The sequence below is a fragment of the Bombina bombina genome, chromosome 3, assembly GCF_027579735.1.
Source record: "Bombina bombina isolate aBomBom1 chromosome 3, aBomBom1.pri, whole genome shotgun sequence".
Taxonomy (NCBI): Eukaryota; Metazoa; Chordata; class Amphibia; order Anura; family Bombinatoridae; genus Bombina; species Bombina bombina.
The window spans coordinates 469,742-475,858 of NC_069501.1; the positions used below are offsets into that span (position 1 = coordinate 469,742).

At 41.1% G+C, this 6,117-nt stretch overlaps 1 non-coding gene across 1 annotated transcript; it reads left to right on the forward strand.

The window, feature by feature from the left end:
• Positions 1-5,483: 5,483 nt before the first annotated feature.
• LOC128655032 (U2 spliceosomal RNA) lies at positions 5,484-5,668 on the forward strand. The gene has a single exon (XR_008401625.1). It is a non-coding gene; the product is annotated as a U2 spliceosomal RNA (small nuclear RNA).
• The last annotated feature ends 449 nt before the right edge of the window (positions 5,669-6,117 follow it).

Genomic DNA, 6,117 nt, shown 5'->3' on the forward strand with positions numbered 1-6,117 from the left:
GTATGGTGGAAATTTAGGGAGGAATGTAAGAGGATAGATATCCCTCTTTTTTTCTGATTAACAGTCGAGTGATAGTGTAGAGGAAACTGTCTTTCCCAATACTTAGGCACCTGTGTGGACATCAGGTAAGTCTCTTGTAAAAATATCACGTTAGCCCCTAGGAGTTTGTATTGTGACATTGCCTTCCTTCTTTTCATATCAGAATTAAGGCCTCTCACATTATGTGAGATGAGAGTAATGTAAGAACAAGCCATCTAAGCATTTAGTGTGTACCCTGGATTCCCCATGTGTTAGCACAGCCCTGATTACCTGATACCTTGTATAGGGCCCATCTTGCCTTGTTGTCTCTAGGGCTCCTGTAAGAATTTCTGTCCAACTCCCATGTGACAGGTGCATTTGTGGTCTGTTCGGAGATGAGGGTAAGGAAGGAAGTAGAGAAGTAGGGGAGGAGATAGTCTTACAGAGAAGGAAGGGAAAGGAAAAAAAGTTAAAAAAAAAATAATACAGGTTACCCATAACTTTAAACCTGAAATAAAGAACAAAAGATTATTTTCCTGACATGGCATATGTGAATCTAGAGGGACTTTCAGGGTCTGGGGAGACGCCACCTATCCTCAGTGCTCAGTGCTAAAAAAAAGTTATTGAAGGAGAGGGTCATCATTCTAACTGCCATATGTCCAAGCCTATCTGCTCAGGAATCATTGAAAGAACAAATAACAATTATATGAATCAACTATTAATTACTATATATGCTATTAAACTAACGGAGAGAATAACCATTTCCTATAAAAATAACTGTTATAATTGACAGTAGATATACTCAGTCTTAGGTTTAAAGGCTCTAGGTGTTAATCCTCACACCTCGACGGCCATGCCCAGCTATGGGGGGGAAAGAAAAAGTCAACTTGAAGATTAAGGCTGAGCTGTTCAAGTATTCTTGGATTTCTTCTTAGGGATCTTAGCCCACTGTGATCTCTGTGACTTCAGAGGTACCCTTTGTGGTTTGGGTGTCTCCATTGGTGATGAGGGACCCGGTAGTGATGGTGTTTCCAGGTCTAAGGCTGTGCAAATGTCTGGAATCCCATCTGCATCTCTAGTTGCCAATAATTTATTGTCCTTAGTTATATGTAGAGCAAATGGGTACCCCACCTGTATTGAATTTGATTTTTCCTTAAAAGAGTAGTAAGGGGTCTCAGGGACCCCCTTCTTTGTAAAGTTCTGGTGCTTAGGTCTTGAAAAAAGTGAACCACATTCCCTCACAATTTAAAGGTTGGTTGTTTAGCTGCATCTTTAAGGATCTTATCTTTTTCAGGGAATTTCAGAAATGCTACAAAAACATCCCTCGGCGGAAGGTCAGCTCTAGGTTTAGGTTTCAGAGCTCTGTGCGCCCTTTCAATTTCGATTTCTGTGGACGTGTCCACTCCTGTTATCGCACAAAATAGCTGGTGAAGATAGGATGGGAGATCTTCAGACTTTACTGACTCTGGAATGCCTTTGAGATGAATATTACATCTCCTACTCCTATTCTCCATGTCTTCTATCTTATCTAGCAGTTCATTAACTACTTGATGTTGCTGTGAGACCTGCTGGACCGCCATCTCTACATCTTCTACAATGTTGTCATTGTTATCTTGCAGGGTTTCTACTCTTGTGCCTAAATCAGATATATCTTTTTTGATGTCATTTAGGCTTTCATTCATAGAGGTATGCATGGCATCTATTTTAGCACATAACTTGTCAAAGCTATTGGTGATGTCCTGTTTGGAGACAAGCAGGTGTAAATCAGCTCTGGTTAAGGGAGTATTATCATCTACAGAGTTAGGCACTGTCGGTGTAGCTTCATCCATTGCCATTACTTCTGTAGTATGCTCTACAGGATTATCTCCCTGGGTTTGCTTGAAGTAGGATGTAACTGGAGTGTTTTTTCCCAATTTCTCTAGCTTATTTAGTCTCTTTGAGGCCATTCTACCACTTTTGTGGGCGTTTTCTGTAAGGGGTTACCCGTTAATAATAATAGGAGGGTTAATAATAATATCCAGTAATTTCTTTCACCTTCTATTCTGAACACTTAATATTTGCTTAATTCACCTGGTTGCAATAACACATATATCCACAAGATGGCAGACTTGTATTAGAAATGGAAAATTGCTGAATAAAAACAAATCTGGTAGAAGAGAGAAAAAAGGAAAAACAAAAAGGGAATAATGGTGGTTTAGGTTCCCCTTAAAGTTTCAATACTTCAGTGCTTCCTTGGGATCAAGAAGTGTGCTTGGGTTCATATATGGTGTAAAGTTCTCTCAAATAACCCCAATACAGTGCCCTGAGGGATCAGTAGGGAGTCATTTATATAAATTAGAGCTCCTATAGCAGTTGCCAGTCTTGCAGTCTGCAGTTTATTGTGGGAATTTATAAATGAAGCTTCTGTTACACACCACTGTAGTATCTCCATTCATGGCCTTAATAAATCTGGTGTTGTGATATATATAAGTGCCCTTAGATTGTGCACCCGCTAATGGCGCGCAACGTATGCGACACGTACCCAGTAATCCCAAGTGTATTGAGAATAAGGAGCAGAGTGCGACCACGAGTCACATACTCACGATATGTAGGCAGATGTCTCCTCCTGATCTTGTGACCGTTTAGGTGTACTGGCGATTTGTGGCTGGGTAAGGTTGCGCTGCGCTGCTGATTCTTCCCGGGTGCAATAGGAAGATGGCGGCCGTGATGGGTCTCCTGCACCCTCTAGATTAAGCCTTAGCCGTAAGTCTGGTGCTTAAAAAGGCGATCCTCCTCCGATCCGCATGTTCATAGTGCTGAACATCCACTTTACAGCCCTCTGGATATAAAATTAAAAGGGTGACAGCTCATCTCCCCGACCTGAATCACGGAGCCTCAGGGAAAAACCTCCATCATGGCTGTAGGCAAACTCCGCCCCCCGTAGGATTAATTTTAGCTTTAGTGTAGTGTAGTAGACAACCTAAAGTATTGATATAGGCCATTTTGGTATATTTCATGCCAACATTTTACCGCCAAATGCGATCAAATAAAAAAAATCATTCACTTTTTCACAAACTTTAGGTTTCTCACTGAAATTATTTACAAATAGCTTGTGCAATTATGGCACAAATGCTTCTCTGGGATCCCCTTTGTTCAGATATAGCAGACATATACTGTATGGCTTTGGCATTGTCTTTTGATAATAAGAAGGCCACAAAATGCCGCTGCGCACCACACTTGTATTATGCCCAGTAGTGAAGGGGTTAATTAGGTAGCTTGTAGGGAGCTTGTAGGGTTAATTTTAGCTTTAGTGTAGAGATCAGCCTCCCACCTGACACATCCCACCCCTGATCCCACCCAAACAGCTATCTTCCCTCCCCCACCTCACAATTGTCCCCACCATCTTAAGTACTGGCAGAAAGTCTGTCAGTACTAAAATAAAAGGCTTTTTTTAATTTCTTAAATATCTATTCAGCAGTGATGGACACCCCCCCTTAGTCCCCAACCTCCCTGATCCCCCACAAACAGCTCTCTAACCCTCCCCCCACTACCTATTTGCCACCATCTTGGGTACTGGCAGCTGTCTGCCAGTACCCAGTTTGCCCCCCCCAAAAGTTTTTTTAGTGTAGCTAAATACCTCTCTCCCCCTCCCAGATCCTTTGATCTTTATTTTTTCCCCCTCCCTCCTTCCCATTTAAATACATTGGTGGCAGTGATCACTGCGCGCGTGCCCCCACAGACGTCCTACACGCTCCCAGCACCTGTCATGCACATTGCACATATAGGAACCGGATGCCAGATAGCGATGGGCCAACCACCCACCTCCCTGCTAAGGCTCCCACTCACCCACGATCGCCACGATCGCTACCGGTGCAGAGAGGGGCACAGAGTGGCTCTCTCTGCATCAGTGTGTAAACAAATGGTATTGCAGGATGCCTCAATTTTGAGGAATTACTGCAATACCATAAAAGCGGCTGAAAGTGATCAGGATCGCTTCCACCTCTTGAAACCCGAGAGGACGTACCAGGAACGTCCTTGGTCACAAAGGGTATTTTTTTGTAGGACGTTCCTGGCATGTCCTTGGTCGTGAAGGGGTTAAGAGAGTGTTTGCTGGTAAGGTGTATTGGATAAGGAAGGAATTGAGGTGAAAGGTAAAGATTGTGTTTTGGAGGTGGTGTGTAACTTTTATCGTGAGTTATATAAGGTGAAACCTAGGAATGAATGTGTAGAGAAGGATTTAATGGATTCTGTGGGTGTGAAGTTAGAGAAGAGAGATTGTGTAGAATTGGAGAAAGATGTGAGTAATGGTGAGAATGAGGCTGTTGTGAAAGGGATGAAAAAAGGGAAAATGCCTGGGAGTGATGTTGTAGTGTTGTGGTATTGTAAGGATAGAGGTCAGTCTGTGGCGGTGGCAGCAATTGATTTTGAAAACGCGTATGATAGAGTGATGCATGAATTTATGTTTTGTGTTTTAGAACGTTTGGGTTTTCCATGTAAGATGTTGGGGTGGTTAAAGAGTCTTTATAAGGATATTGTGAGTAAGGTGGTTGCGAATGTTATTTTGTCGGAGGAATTTAGGGTTGTAGTGTTATAGTTATATATGCATTGTGTGAAGGAGTCTTTGTGTGATGCTAGGAATGTATAGGTGTTTAAGAAGCATAACATGGAGGTGAGAGATTGTTTAGGTTTGATCCGTGGAAGGTTATTTATGTATTTTTTGTTTTGACAGGAGAAAACATGGCAAGATAGACTCTGAAGGTGTTTGGAAGACAAAGAAATGGAAAAAGTGTTGTATATAGTTTTTTACGTTTCTTATGATTCATTTTTATTTGGATGGGTTTTGATAGTGTAAGGGAGAGTGCTGAGGGACATTGTAAGGGGTGTGTTAGGTTTAGTGGGTTTGGTGTTAGGGTTTAGCATGAGGGACAGATCTAGGGAAAGTTTGGAGGGAAAGTTAAAGGCTCTGATGTGTTTTATTTTTGATTGTTTTGTTTTGTAAAGTTTTAAATTGATGATTAATTATGTATTTTTCTTTTTTGCAGATCTGTTTTGGATTGGAATGAATGAATAGCAGGAGGGACAGCACGAGGGACATGTTTAGGAGATTGTTGGGGTTTCATTTCGATAGGTGATGGTGATGGAGAGATATAGTTTTTTTGAGGGTTATTTTAGTGATGTGTGTTTTGTTTTTTTAAATAAAGATTTTTGTTTGTTTTAGTAATAAAGTATAATTTATTTTATTTATTATGATAAGATGATGAGTTATGAATTGCATGATGGGTATATTTTATGTTATTTTTGTAATGTAATGACGTCAATTACATGATGATTGTATAGTATTTATGTTAGTTACTGATGTTATGTAATGACATGATGATTGTTTATTTTCTGTTGCTTTATTTTTGATGTGTTAATTACATGATGATTGTTTATTTTGTTTTGCTTATAAAATATTTTGATTTTTATTTCTGTAAATATTTTATGATATATTTTTCTAATAAAAGATAAAAAAAAAAATCTGTTCTTATCAGTTTAATATCTGATACGTCCCCTATCTGGGTGCCATATATTAAATGGATTTTTGGAACAGGGAGATGGAAGAAGAGCTTGCTCTGTCCACTCCACGCATTGACCTGGTATTGCAGTACCTCCAGGACCGGGAGCACCATCTGTAGGGAGTCAAGCCTGATCTATGGACACCCAAGGTGATTTACAAAGGTATAAGGAGTAAGGACTTACTCAAGAACATTCCAGGACTGCCCTCTCAGACAGCCGAGACCGTCTGGAGGAATGTAGTTTCAAAGGGACTCGCCAACAGGCACAGAGACACCTCCTGGATGGCAATTCAGGGGGGCTACCCCGCAGATCCTTCATGAAATTGAGAGGACTGGGCAGATACAGTCATTGCCCTCGTGGTTGTGGCACAGAAGAAACAGCTCTGCATGTATTCTGGGAATGCCCTTTTGCCCAGGCCTTGTTGGATGAGCTAGAGACTGAGCTAAAAGACTCTGTACTGAGGCAGCATTTGTCTATGCACTCGGTTCTATATGGACTGTTCCCAGGCACACACACTATGGACGCTATATACAATGCATGGCGCCTTATGTGCTGTGTCAAAGA